This window comes from Natrix helvetica (genome assembly GCF_964273705.1).
Source record: "Natrix helvetica genome assembly, chromosome: 2".
Classification (NCBI taxonomy): Eukaryota; Metazoa; Chordata; class Lepidosauria; order Squamata; family Natricidae; genus Natrix; species Natrix helvetica.
Genome location: NC_138552.1, coordinates 116,100,595 through 116,119,284, shown reverse-complemented (window position 1 = coordinate 116,119,284; position 18,690 = coordinate 116,100,595). Strand labels below are relative to the sequence as shown.

The following is an 18,690-nucleotide window of genomic DNA, read 5'->3' as shown; positions in this document are numbered from 1 at the left end:
CAGGTAAATACGAAGCAAGTCTTCCAACGTTCGTCGTAGCTCCACAAGAGAGGAAGAAAGAAGCTATATAGGGGCGTTTGGTTCAGACAATGCAAACTTCGCAAATAACTCTCTTTTCCCAGATCCCATCCACGGTCTGAAGCATAGAGATAAGAAATATAGAGATACGATGATGTAAAGTAGATCAAGATAAAAATAGGAAATAATTTCCCCTTCCCACATTCTGGAAAGTACTGTAAAACATGCCTGATAGGAACTAACCAAAGCTTTGTTTGTGGTCTGTACCCATACAAACCCTCACAGGCCTTTCTCGGCTTCCCTTGATAGTAATCCGCCTCCGCCCCTTCCTTCGCTGTAACCACTTTGACGGCCCGCCCTCCTGCGTTTTCCCCCAATGACATCAGTGAGGTCGCTGGGCGGACGTCGACTGCTCGCCAATTCCCAGGAGGGCCTTGCCTTCTAATGTAGCCGGATCCGCTTCCGCTATAACGGACGAGAGGGAGAGGCCCGCGAAACCCGCTATTTGCTCCGCGGAGGTAGTTGCGGCTGCTACACTTAATAAAGTTGCCCTGGCGTGGACAGAGCGACAGAGGGAAAAGAACTGTAGGGAGAGAGGTAAGAAAACTTTGAATTTCTGTGCTTTAATAATGCACGTCTTCTGCGCTGGTCTCACAACATAAGGATAACATAAAACTTCCTGGAATGGAGAAAAAACCAGTTCGGAGCGAGCTGGTTTTAAACGCAACGTTTTAAGTGCGATGGAGGAAATATGTATAAATGCTATTGTACCTCAAGACAGCGATTTACCCATTCCGGCCATTTCAGGAGTTACGCCTAATTCTCATGAATGTGGATTAAGAAGCCTGCAAAGACGAGGAAAATGAAGCTGGTTGAGGATTAGAAAAATACTCCTTTTTTGGTGTCTTGTTATTTGAAGAAGCATCCATTTAATGTGAAGCATCTACCATTGTGATTGGATTGTGGATATGGGGCACGTTTAGAATCCTTATTATGTTTACTGTAATTGCTCCCAATAAATTATCCATAGAGTTCGGATAAGGGAATAATTTAGTTATAAAAAGAAGACGGATTTAAAGGCGAAACTTCCTTCAAGAGAGCTCCAATTGCTTGCCTTGAATTTCCCCCCTCTTTTTAAGCGTTTCCGGTGGTTAGCTGTTGTAATGTTGCATTTTGTTTCTTCTCAATGAAGAAATGAGAGCAATGACTTTCGTGCTTTGCTTCCTACTGTGGTCAGTTCTTCACAAAGGAAACCTAGTATTTCGTATATTTTTCCGTCTTGGTAAATAAGAAAGACCAGCATTGTGGAAAGCCTGATTTCAACTCAAAATGTCTGGTATTGCTATGTGAAAAGGATGTTATCTTTAATTTATTTAGAAATAGGAAATCCTTGTGGAATGTCCACATTTGTCATAGGTATGAATTTTAAATTAGTCTATACCTTTTAAATTTGCTGAGGCAGCAACCATTCTTCAAATTAAGTCCAGATGGGACCAACCATGTTAGCCTCTGAAAGAAAATCAACCTCCTTCATCATATTTTAAAAAGATTTAAATTTGTTTTTCTAATATTAACTGTTTAATCCCAGAATTAATGATTTCTTAAGAAAATGGAGGAAAATGTCGTTAAACAACAAACTATATAATAAATGCATTCCCAATTTTAATAAGGAAAAATCTTTATATCAAAATAAAAAATATAAACAAGTTTCTAATTTCAAGTATTGGAAATATTAGCTTTTCATCCAAGAGTAATACATAATACTGAATTCCTGATTAAAATTTTCTGTAGCAATTTTTATAATTATTCAAATAATTACATATAATTGCTAAATGTGTCATGATTGCATTTTATTTCAAATTTACAGCATTTTGAAAGGCCCAGAAATCAATTACCAATATCCAGTTGTATAAACTGGTATATAGAGCTGGAAGGGATGTTGGAGGTCTTCTTGTCCAACCCCTCAAAGCAGGAGACCCTATAGTATAGGGCCTATACCATTTCAGACAAGTGACTGTCCACTCTCTTCTTAAAAAAGTGATGAAGCACCCACAACTTCTGAAGGCAAGCTGTTCCACTGGTTAATTGTTCTCACTGTTAGGAAGTTTGTCCTTAATTCCAGACTGCTTCTCTCCTTGATTAGTTTCCACCCATTGTTTCTTGTCTTACTTTCTGAGAGTGTGACTGGCCCAAAGTTACCCAGCCTGCTTTCATGCTTAAGACTGGACTAGAAATCATCTCCTGATTTGTAGGCCTGCACCTTAACCACTATAGCAAAATGGCTTTTAAAACAAAATCTCCCAAATGTTCTTGCATTCTTCTAAATTAGAATTATGAGCTATGGCAGTTATTTGGAATGTATATGTGTATGGAGAAATTGCTAGAGAGAAGCAATTTACCCATCTGAAACCCATCTACAAAGATGTATTTTAGAAGTATGATTTTTGTTGCATAATAAAGAATTAATGCAACATTTTGAGATTATCTTTAAAATAATGACTGGAAGAGATAAAACTTTATTTCATAATGAAGACAGTTTCTTATTACTACTAAGAGCATCATGGTAAAGCAAGTATTTTCATTCTGTTTTGGTAGTAGCTGGTAAAAACCTAACTATTCTATTCATGATCATTAAATTCTGACCATGAAGGAAGGATCTAACTCAAAGTGCAATTGAATTTTTATTAATGATGGGTATTAAAAGAATAGAGTGCATATTATCATCTCAGGAACAATAGAAGGAAATGTGGGCAAGAATTTCAGATTCATTCAAATTGTAAGGACAGATTTCGGTACAAAAGGAACTCTTCCAGTATCAGTGTAAGGAAGAAGTTGAGCCTGATTTGGCATAAAAGGTATTTTCAAGATATTAAAATGATGTGTGGAGGCACAAATGAGTTCCAGTTAAGAACTGGCCAGTAAGAATGTCCCAGATCCATCTGCAAAAAATTTGCTGTTAAATTTCTACTCTGGTTCTCTCTACACATGCACACATCAGAAACTGGGGAAAGAGACTACAGACCTGCAGTTGGTCAAAACCTCTGTCTTGCAATATGAAGAATTAATAGAGCTAGCAAACTGTTGAAGTACAGTTTTAGCTCATAAGAAAGCCAAGACTTTTCTCAAGGAGAACCATTCCTGATTCAGTACAAATTAATGCACTTGAGGCACAGCAAAAAACCTGGAAGACAGCATGCAAAAAGGAATGAATTTTAGGGGTTTAGGGATGTTATAGAAGCATACCTGTGAATTGGAAAGTATCTTTGAAACTGATTTAACTTTCAATAGCTTTATGGCCTCCAAGATCATCTGCCAACTTCTGCAGTAACAAAAATCATAACATTGCCTTGGTGCTGTTATTGCCCTTGTTGCAAATACTCATTTCTATTAAAGACGGTTATAGATCTTAATGCCAGGAGGTGATCTTCACAGTTTTGACAGCTGAAAAAAATAAATTAGACTCCTCCTTTCCTTTTTTGCATTAACTGGATATGGCCAACATGCTTAGTCATAATGTGCACTATCAAGTATCAGTGATTAAAGGAACTTATTAAGATCACACCTCTAGTATTTTTATGGCATATTTATTTAAATATTTCTTTTCAATAGCAATAGAAATAGCACTTAGACTTACATACCACTTCATAGTGCTTTTTACAGTCCTTTCTAAGCGATTTACAGAGTCAGCATATTGTCCCCAATAACCTGGATCCTCATTTTACCCTCCTCAGAAGGATGGAAGGTTGAGTCAACCTTGAGCCGGTGAGATTTGAACTGCAGCTAGCAGTCAGCTGAAGTAGCCTGCACTACTGCACTTTAACCACTGTGCCACCTCGGCTCAGTAAATACTAGAACAGATATTTTCAATATTAATGACAAATAAGGATAAATTATTAGAAAAAATGCTATTTGGACCTTGCACATATTATTGTGGACAGATATATTTTACAGTGAAGAAGATGGGAAAGGGTACTAATGCTATTAAAGGGAGGAAGGAAAAGGGAAATGTGGGCAAATCAGTCTGTGAAAAAAGCAGATAAGGTAACTGGGCATGCATAGGGTAGCAGAGCACCCAAAATAAGGGAAAGGAAGAAGCAGAAAGACTGGCCTGTAAATATGCAGGTTTTGTAGAGGAAGGGAAAGAAAGGAATGAGGTGAACAATTTTGCCAATTTGCTGGCCCTCTACTAATTCCTTAATTTTTGTCAGCCATTCCAGGACACCTTTTCACCTGGAATTGAAGAACAGGAAAGAGAGATCTGTGTATTACCAACTTTATGCTGTATCTCCAAATTCATTTGGCAATTTTGTAGAGATGCTACATTGTATGGGTGGAACCTCACACACCATGTCTTTTGAGTTGAAAAGAAATTCCTCAGTGCCAGTTTTTTGAATTGGCCATCCAGCTAATTTATACATCCTCATGAGATATGTAATCAGTTGAGCCCGAAAGAGGCAACAGTTTCATTACATTCCAGCATGTAAACAGAGGCATTGGCCAGTTTCTTACCAATGATAGGAGCACGTAAGGAAAAATAGTTAGGACTATGTGAGGTTTGAAAGGGTGATTTTCCATCAAATAGATTCAGTCATTTAACCCTCTCATAAGTTTGAACTCCCAAATTTGCTACAAAACTATGTTATCAGGCTTGATAAATTGACACTTAAAACTTGAAAATTAATGAGTTTTTTTTAAAGGCATTGCATTATTTTGTTAGAGACGGCAAACCAGGTTTCTGTTATAGATTAAGACATTATTGTAAGTCTAACAACAATAAAATAGATAGGCTTAAGCCCTTTGATCCCACCAGCAATCCTAGCCTTTTTGTCTACCTAGCCAGGCTAATAACTTGCATAACATAAACTTTCCATTCCTCCCTCAGATGAATTGCTCAGGACCTCCCTGTAAACAACATTCCTGGTTCTGCTCTCTGGCTGGAGGATGACCAGGTTGTCAGGTGAACTAACTTTGGAGCACGCCACATACAACTGGCCATGAGAGGAACAGTCACTCCTCAGATGCACATCAGACTTTCAAAGTTTATCCCTTTGCCTTATTGATGGTGATGGCATATCACACCTTAATGGGAAGTTGTAGATGTTTGAACTTGAAGTGGTAGTCTGATGGGATCAGAGCAGAGGTGGGTTGCTCACGGTTCGGTCCGGATAGAGCGAACCGGTAGTGGCAGTGGCAGGAGGCTCTGCCCACCCGCCTGGATGCTTCTGCGCATAAGCATCACAATAGTAAATGAACCGGGTGCGCATGAGCGAACCAGTAGTAAAAAAAAATGGAAACCCACCACTGGATCAGAGGTATTTGGGGCATGAAAATGGTTTCTCCCTGATTGACACCTGTGAAAATTGTGGCTTCGATTATGTGTTTGTATACCACTTGAAGCCTGATGCCATTGCATGGTTTCGAAGGGTTGCATAACAGCATGATTGGAGCCCAACCTTAAGGTAGAGGACATGAGGTGGTAATCCTTTTCCCATACTGCCCATCTCCTTTCCATCTCCTTTGGTGGTGTATACTCAGGGTTGTAAGCCACCGTTGGCATTTTTCTGAAGGACTGCTGTGACAGCCACGTTGCTGGCATCGGCTTGGATGACAAAGAGTTCTGATTCCATGTGCCTGAGGGTTGGCTCCTTGGCGAATAGGGTCTTTAGAGTCTGAAATACGTGCTGGCATTCTAAAGTCCAGTTTAAGGCTTGGCTTGGCTGTGGTTGCTGTGTACCCCTTTCTGTTTTCAACAGTTCAGTGATGGGCAGGGCAATTTCAGTGAAGGATGGCATGAATTGCCGGTAGAAGTTGGCAAATACTAGGAAGCTTTGAAGCTGTTTCTGGTTTGTGGGGCTGCCAGTCTAGGACCACTTTCACTTTGGCTGGATCCATCTCCACTCCCTCATTTGAGTGCCCAAACTGCAACCCAAAACCCAGTTATTTATGCAAAGTGCTAGCATGGCAAATTAACCTGAATACTGATAAACAAGGCAGAGTTCAGCTAATTGTTGTAAGAAAAATGTAATAAACACACTTTTATGCCCCTTCCCTTTTTTGCTTTTGAAATATTAAGTTTTAGCAACAATAAAAAAGAAAAACTTTTGTAATATCATTTCTCTTTCCCTCTCGTCCCCTATCTTTCTCTCTCTCTTTCCCTCCCACCCTCCCTCTCTTTCTCTCTCTTTCCCTCCCTCTCTCTTACACACACATGCACACATCACCCCGCGATGCCTCCCCTGTCCTCATCCCTGCACCAGATCAGCCAGGCCCTTCTGGTGAGGGAAGGTCTCAGCATCTGCGGGGGTCCCATAGTTGTCCTCCCCTCCCCAGGCCAGACCTTTTCCAGGCACCCTGCCAAAGTCCCGGGGCAGCCGACCTCCCTTTACCTGTTGCTGCTGATGTGGGGAGTTGGGGGAGGGTAAGAGGAGGCAGCAGAGCCTGGCTAGCCTTAGAAGAGAAATCAAGCAGGCTTCCGAAAGGAGATGGGGGAGAGGTCCTCATGGGAATGCAGAGTGTGAAGGGTCACTGCAAAACAGGAGGGTGGGAAGGAGCCAGATCAAAGACGGGCAAAGCTAAAGAGTCCTTCTCTCCTTGTCTCCTTTCTAATTGCTTTGGTGAGGGCTGAAAATTGGATATGAAAGGCCTAATCCTAGTCTAAACCTTGCGGGGCATTGAACGGTGAAGGCACTATGCACATGATCTGATACAATTCTGCCACAGGAAAAGAACACACCAAGGGGACCAGGCATGGGGTAAGGAGGTGGGCAGTGAGGGATCCCTTATTGCTACAGAGATAGAGAGAGGTGTGCAAGATCCCTCTAGTCTAGTCTCCCCCCCCCCTCTTTGCAATTAGGTCTCATCAATGCACAGGTTATTTGCTTGTGTATCTGTAATTTTTGAAAAAAGATAAGCAAATGACAACTACCGGAGGGAATCGGGGGTGGAAAAAGCGAAAGACCAGGGAGGGTTTTTCAAAACAGAAAGAAAGAAGTGGGGACCATTCGCAAATAGGCACCCAGCTGTCTATCAGTGGGAGACGTGAAACAAAACCGCATCCACAAATCAGAGCCCTGTTCTGCCCATTGCTTATTTCAGTGCTGGGGCAATGGTGCGCTTGACCACAGAGTGGGCTTTGCATGCCACCCCTGGCACACATGCCATAGATTCACCACCAGGGTTCTAGAGTCTCAGTGAAAATAAGAATGTTGTCCAAGTACACAAGAATTCCTTTGTACAGGCTTATGGAGTACCTTGTTTATTAGCTCCCTGTAGCCTGAAGGGCATCACTTTAAATTGGAAGCTGCCCAGGAGGCAGTTAAAGGCAGTTTTCCACTCATTGCCCTCTTTTATTCGCAATCAATAGTATGTGTCTCATAGGTCTAGTTTGGTAAATACCTTCCCCTTGGCCAAGTGGCCTAGTATGTCCTTCATAAGGGGCAGTGGGTAGGTGTTTTCCACGCGCACAGCATTAATACCTCTATAATAATAAAACTTGCTCCCCCCTGACTCTCAACCAAGTTAATAACTATGGATTGAGGATGGCTTCCTATTTTTATACCCTAACCATTCCCAAGTATAGAAGAGCTTTTTCCCTAGCTCGCTTCAATGTCTTGCCCTCAGCACTTCTGGATGGTCGTTACAAGAGGCTCCCGATTAATAAGTGGCTGTGCCCTTGTGACAGAGCCGAGGTTGAGACAGCGGAGCATGTCCTTCTATTTTGCCCTATGTATAGCGCGGACAGATCTGGGTTACTGTCTCTTCCTGAAATCGTCCCTTCTGGTCCTGATGGCTGTGATTTGTTTGTGCATTGTCTTGGGGATGTCTCCTCGTACATCACCTCTCAGGTTTCCAGGTTTTTCTTGAGAGATGTGACCATTAGAGGAGAGAACTGTAACCTCCCTTAGTTGGGCTTTTGGTGACTGGCTGCTGTGTCTCTTTTGTACTGTTCATGTTTTGGTCTGTGACTGTAAATAAAGTATTACCTCTAAAATCTTTGCATATTTTCCAGGCCGCTGGTCTGGAGTGCAAGCAAGAGTTAAATACAGCCAATCTGCCCAGAACTGAATTGAAACTTTAAACCACGCCTCTGGTGCTGATTATCTTCAGTTTTTTTCAATTCAGCTAGCCCAGTGGACGCGCTTCGAGTTTCTCTTCAATTCTAGATAGATTGCTTGGACTCTCGATTATATTACTGAAAGGAAAAGATCATCTTCTTTACTTTGGAGCAGGCTTGGTGAGAGAAATTTACTTTAAATCCCAATTCTCTCTCACCCCTTGGTCCTCCCGGTGTCCTGATCTTGCACAGGCCATGTAGGGAGAGCTGTTGGGGAAGCGAGTGGGTCGGACTGCAGCCACCAGCGCCGCCGCCGCAGCCCTGCTGCGGGAGGAAATCCCTGCTGAGAGCTCCGTTGTCGTCGTCTGTGCTTTTTACAAGCCGGCATTAGGCGCGGCCCCTCAGGGCTCTCCTAAGCATTAGCGGCAACTTTAAAACATCTGGAGAGGCGGCAAGGAGTTCCAACCTCCATTTGCAGCTGCCTTTTTCGTTTTCGATTTAACTGCATGCCGCAGCTGCTGAAGCCTGACTCATAGCAGGAGCCACGTGGAGACCTCATTGACTGGTCAGACCAGCGATCTGAGCCCCTAGCCTTTCGGACTGAAGCGGCAAGTGCTTGTGGTCGCCTGGATCGCAACCCTTACCTTCCTGCAGGTGCTGGGAGCTGGATTTGCTCGCGCCATAACCCTGCCTGGCTGAATCTCTTCCTGCAACCTTCTGTGTCTCTTCCTGAGCATTTTGGCTTGCGGTGGGCTACTGTGAGGTGGTGAGTGGAGGTGGTTCCCTACCTGCCTCGTTTAAGGCCCTTTATTAACGCCATGGCAGATCAGACCCCAGAAAACCCTGAACGAATGGGGGTTTCCTCCAGAACCTTCGCTAGGCAGGCTGCCAAGGCTGCCAGGGAGGCCATCAGAGGCAACAAACCTTATTCCAAACCCGGGCCTAAGCAGGGATCGGGGCAGGATAAGAACGCCATACGTCGTCAGAAGGCCCTAGAAAAACAATTTTCCAAGGCCCAGCAACAGGCCCAAGCTTCCCAGTTGGTGGACTCTCAGGAATCCTCTGGAGAGGTTGCCCTTTCCCAGGCTCAACCTATCTCCGATAGCTAGGGGGAAGGCCAGGAATTCTCGCCCACGGCTTCTTTGGCCATGGCAGTTTCACCAGGCCCCTCAATGGCGGATCAGGCCAACCTCTTTGCCTGTCCTTCGGACCTGGAGGAGGGGCCAGCCCCTGTGGGGCCCTTGGCACTGCAACTTCCACCCCCCAGGCCCAGCCCCAGGCTTCGCCCAGTCGAGGACCAGGGGCCCAACCTTTCAGCGGAAATGCAAGAGGTCATCAACAGGGCTATTTCCCAGGGCATTGAAGCGGGCATGCAACAGAGAGGGAAACGCACTCACAAGACCCACCATCTAGAGCCCTAGGCAGCTCCCAGTATTGCATCCTTCTCCCAGCCTCCTTAGTCCCCCCATTCCTCCCTAGCCTTGGAGGATTTGGCCTGGGAGGAGGAGGAAGACTTATTACCTAGGCAGGAACCCGGATTCTCGGGGGATGAAGGTGGTTCTTCCGAATAGCCTACCTTTTCGGGCCTATTTAAATTGACCAACTTCAAAGCCATCCTGGATAAAGCTAAAACAGTGACCTGCATGGGGTCTACCCCCTCGGCTCCGACGGCCCAAGACCCAGATGATCTATCTGGGGACCTTTTTGAAGAATATGTGTCGGCCCAAGAGATAGTCGCAGTTCCTAAACTATTCCTCAACATTGCATTCAAAAGCAATGGGCGCAGCCTGCTACCATGGCTACCCCCAGCAACAATGATAAGCTTTATACAGTAGATGCCAGCCTGGAGGATTTGCTTAAGCTGCCTCCAATTGATCCTCCCGTGGCGGCACTCACCTCTACGTCTGTTCTTCCTCCTGACTTATTAGAGGGGCTCAAGGCTGAGGACAAGAGGACCAAGACTGCTTGCCACAAAACTCACCAGGCGGCAGCATGGGCGATTAAGTCATCCGCCTCAGCCTCCTTCCTTTCCAGGGCAGCCCTGATTTGGTTGAGGCAGTTGCTGAGAAAAATTCCGGCCAAGGACACCAAGTTGAGGCAGGATATCAACAAGATCATGGCTGCCACGGAGTACACCGCTGATGCCACCCTGAGCACTGCCAAGTTTGCCTCTCGAGCCCTAGCGTCTAATGTCACCACCAGATGCCTCTTGTGGCTGAGACACTGGAACGTGGATATGTGCTCCAAGTGGAAGCTTGTCACAGCCCCCTTTAAAGGGGCAAGATCTTCGGGGAGGTCCTGAATCCTGTCCTAGTAGAAAACAAGGACAAGAAGAAGGTGATGCCATCGGTCACTAAGAAGTCCGATTGGAAGGGTACCAACTCCTACAGGAGGCAGCCCTTTCGGAACACTGAGCCTTCCACTAGCTCCACCCCATTTCATTGGGCGTATCCCAGCAAACCGATCGGTCCCAAGACTGTCAGTCCTTTCATGACAGAGGTTGCCAGCAACACTACTCCAAACGCCCCTTTCGGGGGGGTCTGGTTCACGCTTCTTTAGGAGATACAAATGACCATTAATGATCAGCTCCCATAGGAGGGCATCTCCAGTTATTTCACGCCAAGTGGGAGCAGATCATGTTGGACCAATGGGTCCTACAAATGATCCGCATGGGCCTCACCTTGGAGTTCCTCTCCCTCCCCCCCGCCACTTCATCAGGTGCCCCATGCCTTCATGCCCAGTCAAACGGTCCCTCATGGAACAGGAGATCAAGTATCTCAGGGATATCAGGGTCATAGAGGCTGTTCTGGCGGGTCAGGAGGGGACAGGATTTTACTCAATTCTGTTCCTGGTTTCCAAAAATTCCGGGGGGTGGAGGGGAATATTGGACCTAAAAAGATTAAACTATCATGTAACCTATCGGAGGTTCAAAATGCAATCCCTCCAGTCCATCCTGGGATGCATCAGGCCAGGGGATATATTGACATCCATAGACCTCAAAGAGGCCTACCTCCACGTACCCATCCGCAAAGCCCACTGCTGATACCTGAGATTCACTTACATAGGCCGCCACTACGAGTATCGAGCCTTGCCGTTCGGCCTATCATCGGCCCCCAGGACATTTACGAAGATCCTCGCGGCGGTGGCGGCCTTTTTCAGATCCCATCCAATAAGACTGCACTGCTACCTGAACGATGTCCTCATCCAGTCGTCATCCCACCAATAGGCAACCAGAGACCTGGAGTACACCATCCAGGTGCTTCAAGACCACAGGTTCTCCATAAACTAGGAGAAAAGTAATCTTCTTCTGACAACCAGACTACAATCTAGGGGCCATCATTGACACCGTCTCCTGCCAGGTCTTCCTATCTCCAGAGAGGGTGACCAGCCTCAGGGAGAGGGTCGCACAAGTGCAGCGGTCGCCCCTGGCCAAGGTGGTTCAGCTGTCTCAGCTTCTAGGCAAAATGATCTTGTGCCTGTCCATCGTGCCTTGGGCACGACTCCACTCCCGTCCGCTCCAGTGGCTCCTCCTCCCTTACCAAAGGGCCAACAAAAGCAACCCTATGAGGCTAATCCCGGTCTCCTTAGAGGTACAGTGTTCCCTCAGGTGGTGGTTGTCCCCTGCCCTGACAAAGGGGTCCCCCTTCAAAGAACCCATCTGTCTCACCATCATGACGGACGCCAGCCTTTACGGCTGGGGAGCTCATTGCCACAGTCATCTGGTGCAGGGCATGTGGTGTCATTCCGAGGCTGCTCACAGCATCAACTGGCTGGAGCTGAGGGCAGTCATGTTGGCCCTCCACCACTTCCAGACTAGCATACAAGGGTGCTACGTGCGGATTCTGATGGACAACATTGCAACAAAGGTGCACATCAACCGCCAAGGGGGCACTCACTCCAGATCCTTGATGTCAAAGGCCGAAATCCTAGGACGGTGGGTGGAGAAACACCTCCTGTCCCTACAGGTGGAACACATCCCGGGCACGACCAACACCCAGGAGGACTGGCTGAGCAGGGCCACGGTCGACCACTCGGAGTGGCGCCTGCATCCGCACCTGTTCCAGCACTTGTCCCAGAGGTTCGCCCGTCCGCAGGTAGACCTGTTTGCCACCGCATCCAACAGGCACCTCCCAAGGTTTTTCACGAGGTTCCACGATCCGTGTGCCGAAGGAGTCAAGGCCTTGCACTGCCCTTGGCCGTGGGGACTACTGTACGCTTTCCCTCTGTTACCTCTACTTCCCAGAGTCATCCGGAAAATCCTGTCGGAGGCGGCGGAGGTACTGCTGGTGGCACCGTTTTGGCCCAGGAGAACCTGGTTTGCTTCGCAGGTACATCAAGTGCACGGCGGGGTTTCGACGATCTGAATCACTCTTCATATCATTCCAGCCGGCTTCCCAAGGCAGGAAAGTGTCCTCCTCTACGATCGGAGGGTGGCTGAGGGCCTGCATTGCCCTTGCTCATGTCCTGCACTCCAAACCTGTGCCTCACCACATTACAGCACACTCGACTAGGAGTGCCGCCACCACGGCAGCCTGGGCAACCCAGGCACCGATTGAGGAAATTTGCAACCTGGACTTCGTTGTCTCCATTTGTCCGAAATTATAAGTTGGACAGCTTTGCATCAGCGGAAGGGGCATTCAGGAAGCATGTTCTTCAAGGCATTCACACCAGCGGAGAGACTCTGGATGCTGCTGCTTCCCGCCCTAGTGACAATTAGCTTGGGCATGTCCCTTGCTTGGACTCTCCAGAGCAGCACCCTGGAAAATGACCATTGCCTTACCTGAAGGGTCGTTTTCAGGGTGCTGCAAAGGAGAGTCCACCCCACCCTGGGGTCTGGCTCCACTGGTGACAGTTCGAACGTTTACGGTTCCAGTTGGTTTGGTTTTTCTTATTAACTTGTTTACATTGTTGGACTTCTCAGCGTGCAACAGTTCCATGTCTTCATTGAAAAAATCTGAAGATAATCAGCACCAGAGGTGTGGTTTAAAGTTTCAATTCAGTTCTGGGCAGATTGGCTGTATTTAACCCTTGCTTGGACTCTCCTTCGCAGCGCCCTGAAAATGACCCTTCAGGTAAGGCAATGGTCAATCTCATAGACTCATCTTTCTTCTCTTTGAAGAGGATGGAAGCAGCTACCTGGAATTTGGCAGGTTGGATAAATCCTTGGGACAAGATGGCATCAATGTATTCCCTTAATTCAATCATTTCTTTTTTCTTTTCTTTGTTTAGTTTTATTTGTTTGTTTATATTATTTTCCATTTCCATCAAACTGTGTGATCTGGGTAGTTATTTGAACAATCATAATCCACATATTATATTCATCACAATAATATTAATGATATAACTATATAATATAATAGCAATAATACTTAACCTCATCTTTCGTATTAAGCTTAAGACCCACCTATTCCAAGCAGCTGGCCTGGCTCAACTTTGATCTAACCATATCGCTCCTGACGGGTTTTTAACTGGGTATTTTAATTATATTTAATTATTTAGGGGTTTTTAAATACTGTATTTTAATTGTTTTTATTTATCAGCCGACCTCCTCCTTGTGTGTGTTTCGGTATATGTCTCTGTTATATGTTTGTTTGGTCCACATATTTATTTCATATGTTTCATTGTACGCCGCCCCGAGTCCTTCGGGAGAGGGTGCAGCTAAGAAATAAATATTTATTATCTTTTTTAAAATTAGTTTCTATATTTCTGTTTCTATTGTCTAACCATTGATAAAATACATCCCACATCAAAAATATTCAAACTGCTTTATCCTTAAAATAAGCTTTTGTCCATTTCTGTGCATTCTAATAATTCCTTAATTATTTTCTCATCTGATGGAATGTCTCCATTTTTCCATTGTTGTACAAATACAATTCTGGCTGCAGTTAGTATATGTAAAACCAGATAAATAGTATTTTTATCATATTTTTCTGGTAGGATGCCCAACAAAAATGTCTCTGGTTACAAGTCTATATGCTGCTTTATCAATTTCTCCAACCAGGTATATATTTTCATCCAATATTTTTTAGCTTTTGGACAAGTCCACCACATATGATAGTATGAACCCAATGATTGATTACACTTTCAATATTTAGCAGATCTATCTGCATACATTTTAGCCAATCTTGCTGGTGCAAAATGCCATCTATAAAACATTTTATACACATTTGTTTTATATGCAATTGACATAGTTAATTTAACATTTCTGTTCCATAGTTTCTGCCATTTACCTGATTCTATTGCATATCTAAAGTTTTAAGCCCAGGCAATCATTGTCTCCTCTACCTGCTCATTTTCAAGTTTAATACTTAGTATATAACAATATTTTTTTTTATCAATTTATCATCTGTTCCAGTTAATATCTGGTCTAACTCTGTTAACTCTTTATTAAAGGTGTATATTTTAGCATTTTTCTCAAGCTAATCTATTTTACCCATTTCACATGGGTGAAAACCCATGTGAGTACAGAGGCCTGGTAGTACAATTCCCAATCTGGTAGGCAAAGCCCCCCTTTTTTGGGTTTCCTGCAACTTTTTCAAGCCTATTCTTGCTTTCTTTCCTAAACAAACAAATCTTAATACAATTTTGTTTAATTCTTCAAAGTATTTTTTCTCCAGCTTTATTGGTATGGTTTGAAATAAGTATAATATTCTTGGCAAAATGTTCATTTTTATAGTAGCTATTCTTTCTGATAGTGACAATTGAAAATCTTCCCATTTCTCCAAATTTTGTTTAATTTGCCTCATCAGTTTCATATAATAATCCTCTTTGATTGTTACGCATTCTTCACTTTTTAAAACTACCATATTTTCCGGCGCATAAGGCGACTGGGTGTATAAGACGACCCCCCTACTTTTCCTGTTAAAATATAGGGTTTGGGCTATACTCACTGTATAAGGCTACCCCTCTTCCAAGGCACACCAAATAACCTTGGTGCCTTGGCAAAGTGCTTCTCAAGTGCCTTTTGTCACCTGGCAGACAGCTTGTCAGATGACTTAGTAGATGACAAGTGTCAGGTCTTAGCCTTGCCAGGTCATTTATAGGGAACACTCTGAAAGTGAGAGCAACATGAAGGCTCTATTAGACAGAGGATTCTATAAGCCCCTAAAGCCCCAGGTTCTGACCAAGTTCTTGGACAGAGCCCCTGAGGATAGAGGCAATTTAGAAAGGCCCTCAGGAGCAATGGCACCCCAGTCGGCTCTGAACTGTGAGGGAGAGGCTGTAATTCAATGGAAGATGCAATATCTGAGGGAAATTTGTATTGAAGATATGAATCAATTAAAACAGAAAGGCATGAATTCTAGGTCTGGTGCAGTTTAATGCAGGAAGGCTATAAGGTTAAGCACCGCTTGACCCGAATCAAAGGCAGGCAGCCTCAAATAGTGACCAAATCTGCCTTTAAACCAGACAGGAGCAGCACTCAAATGGTGGCTGGCTAGTAGAATGAGGAACACTCCATAAAATGGCGACTGCAACTGTCAAGAAGGTGGCCTGATTACCTCGACCACCTTCGAGACAAGGCAGAGTGGCAATTGTAGGCTTCGCTGGCTCCTCTGACCTCTGAAAGTTCCCAGCCGACTGGAATTGGCAGCGAGATCAAAAGCGCCATGTTTCCAAGCCTCTCGCTCTCTCCGGCAGTAATTTATTGTTTCACGCCGAAAGCAGCATTAACTGCTTTTTGCACTCAAGAGAGAAGTGCGGCAGCGAAGCAAGTGCGATCCGACAGCCTTTGATGAAACAAACAGCCTAGCAAGTGCAGGCTGGAAGTGACAAAGAGGCAATTCTCAATTAAGTGGGGATAGCATCCATGTATGGGTTAACACTGTCCATTCTCTGATTGGACTGCTTAATAATTAATTAATGCCCTTTATAACCTGTCCCTATGGGTAACTCCACCCAGCTTTCGACTCAGTCCACTCTGAGGATAGTCGTGTTATCCTAGACTAGTTCTGCTTGCTATTCATATTGGTATAAATTGGATTGGAATTTTAATTGGAATTTCTGTGAGTAGACTTATATATATATTTATATCGCTGAAGGGACTGTTGCCTCTTGCTGCCCCCTACTGGCTTCGTTGGGCCACAACGCCCTAGGCCTAACGGACCCACACATCACTGGGGCATCACCTTAAGGTCTGTTGGTGGGGGAATGAGGAGTTTTTGCTGCGTTCTGTGGCACTCATTAGAAATTACCTGTCACCTACTCCCCCCATCATCTCCTTAATAGGCATGGTGTAGCGAAGGCTGTGAGGCTCTGTTGCTGCGTGGTCAGCCTTCCTGGTGAGAAAACTTGACTAGCAGAAGTTCGCTGAGCCTTATCTCCCCGATCTCCCCTGGCTTTCTATCGATCATGCCGGGTCCGCTGAGGCTCATCTGTCATCGATCGTGGACAGCAGAGCGCCGCGGTTGCCGTGCAGGCGCCCACCAAGCCGCTCCACTTCTGAGACTTCCGACAGTGGCAGATTGGATATCGAGTTCATCCAAGAGATGCCGGAGGGCCAATGCCATCAGGGGTTCTACTCCATCCTGTTCGTTATCCCCAAGTCCTCGGGGGGATGGAGGGCTATATTGGACCTAAAAAGGCTTAATAGGTATCTAAAGTTCAAGAAGATGCATTCATTACATACTATTTTAGAATGTTTAAGACAGGGGGACTTTCTAACCTCAGGTGACCTAACAGAGGCGTAATTGCATGTACCTATACTCCAGGGACACCGTCAATACTTGTGTTTCTGTTATGCCAATGTTCATTACCAATATAGGGCCTTGCCCTTTGGTCTTTCTTCGGCTCCTTGTGCATTTACTAAAATACTAGCAACCCTCGCTGCACATCTGAGGACTATACCTATCCAGGTACATTGCTATCTCAATGACATCTTGGTATAATCAGTCTCGAGAGACAAGGCCAGTTCAGACCTTGCAATCACAATTCAGACACTATTCCATACTCTTCCTGATCCCCAAGAGCTCTGGGGGGGTGGAGGGCAATCTTGGATCTCAAGAACCTCAACCGTCACATTGCACACAGGAAGTTCAAGATGCAATCCCTGCAAACCATCCTCGCAGGGATTCCCCAAGGGGACCTCCTAATGTCCATTGACCTAAGGGAGGCTTACCTAAACATCCCAATTTGGCCACAACACCGAAGGCTCCTACAGTTCTTCTACGTAGGCCGACACTATCAATACAGGGCTCTGCCATTTGGCCTGTCATCGGCACCCAGGACTTTCACAAAAATTCTGTCAGTAGTCGCAGCTCGTCTCAGGCACAGACCCGTAAGACTCCAATGTTACCTGGATGACATCCTCATCCAATCGTTGTCCAGGAAACGCCTTGCGGGATGTCCAAGTCCCCATGAGGTCCCTCTGCAACCACGGATTCTCATTGAACCTAGAAAAGAGCCATCTCACTCTGACTACCAAGCTTCTCCACTTGGGGGCGGTGATAGACACTTCCAACTGCAGGGTGTCCCTTTCCCAGGACGGGATAGACAGCAGCGGAGGTTTGGCCACACGAGGTCGCACTCAGAAGCAACTGACCTGCGAGGGGTGCTGGGAGCTTCAAAGCTCACACTTATCTTTGCCTTATAATGAACTGCTGAGCCTTGCTTGCTTCTGCCTTCAGTGTCTCTTCGCTAGAACGCTAAGGCTTTCACAACTGCGAGGTGGTGAGTAAGGGAAGTTCCCTATCCAGGCCTTTTATCCCCACAACCAGACATTGCAGACCAGGCCCCTGAGGAGTCACAGGTAGGCCCATCTACCAGCAGGACCTGTACCAGACAGGCCGGCAAGGCAGCCAGGGCAGCCATCAAGGCAAGCAAGCCCTATTCCAGGCAGGGGACCAAACAGGATTCAGGGCCAGACAGGGATGCTCTCAGGCGCCAGAAGGTCTTGGAAAAGCAGTTCTCCGTGGCCCAACAACAGGCCCAGTCTTCCAGGCCAGTTTCCCCTGGCAACCAGTCACCCAGGATCCAGCCAGGACAGGAACAGGGGATGTCAGAGTTTGAGGATGAGGGCCAAGAATTTTCTTCTGTGGCTTCCTTCACCATGGCAGGCTCTCCAGTGGCATCTATGGTTGACCGAGCCGACCTATTTGCTTGTCCATTTGACCCTGAAGTGAAGAAGAGCCGGTTCCCCTGGGCCCTTTCACACCCCAACAATCAGCCATTCAACCTCCCTCCAGGGACCGCCCTCCGGAAGATTGGGGCCCCGATCTTTCTATTGAGATACAGGATGTCATAGCCAGGGCCATATCACAGGGGATAGAGGCAGGCATGTTGCAGCCAGCCAAGTGCCCCCGCAAAACCTGACCTACCCTGGTCACAGGACCTTCTCATGAAGTTTCTCAGGCCCAGCGCCCTCAGTCTCCACACTCCTCCATGGCCAGTGAGGATTCGGACTGGGAGGAGGACATTGGTCCAGGCCCAGAATCCAAGTTCTCTGGGGATGAGGCTGCTGTGCCTGACAAGCCTGCATTCTCTGACCTGTTCAAGCATACTCATTTCAAGACTACTTTGAACAAGGCTAAAGCCTCGACCTGTTTGGGTATTAGCACCCCAGGCCCTGCTCCCGTTCCTGAGGATCTCAGTGAGGGACTCTTCGAGGAACCGGAACCAACACA

The 18,690-nt window shown here is 45.9% G+C and overlaps 1 protein-coding gene across 3 annotated transcripts in view; it reads left to right on the top strand.

Moving 5' to 3' along the window:
• Nucleotides 1-456: 456 nt before the first annotated feature.
• The window catches only part of SH3BP4 (SH3 domain binding protein 4), a 58,151-nt gene continuing 39,917 nt past the window's right edge, over nucleotides 457-18,690 (top strand). Inside the window, exons 1-2 of one of the 3 annotated variants that reach the window (XM_081944650.1) lie at nucleotides 471-615; nucleotides 4,901-4,975. The gene's annotated coding sequence lies outside the window, so the exon portion shown is untranslated. Of the gene's footprint in view, nucleotides 616-4,900; nucleotides 4,976-18,690 lie in introns of all 3 variants that reach the window. The other 2 variants (XM_081944649.1, XM_081944651.1) reach the window with 2 other exon arrangements.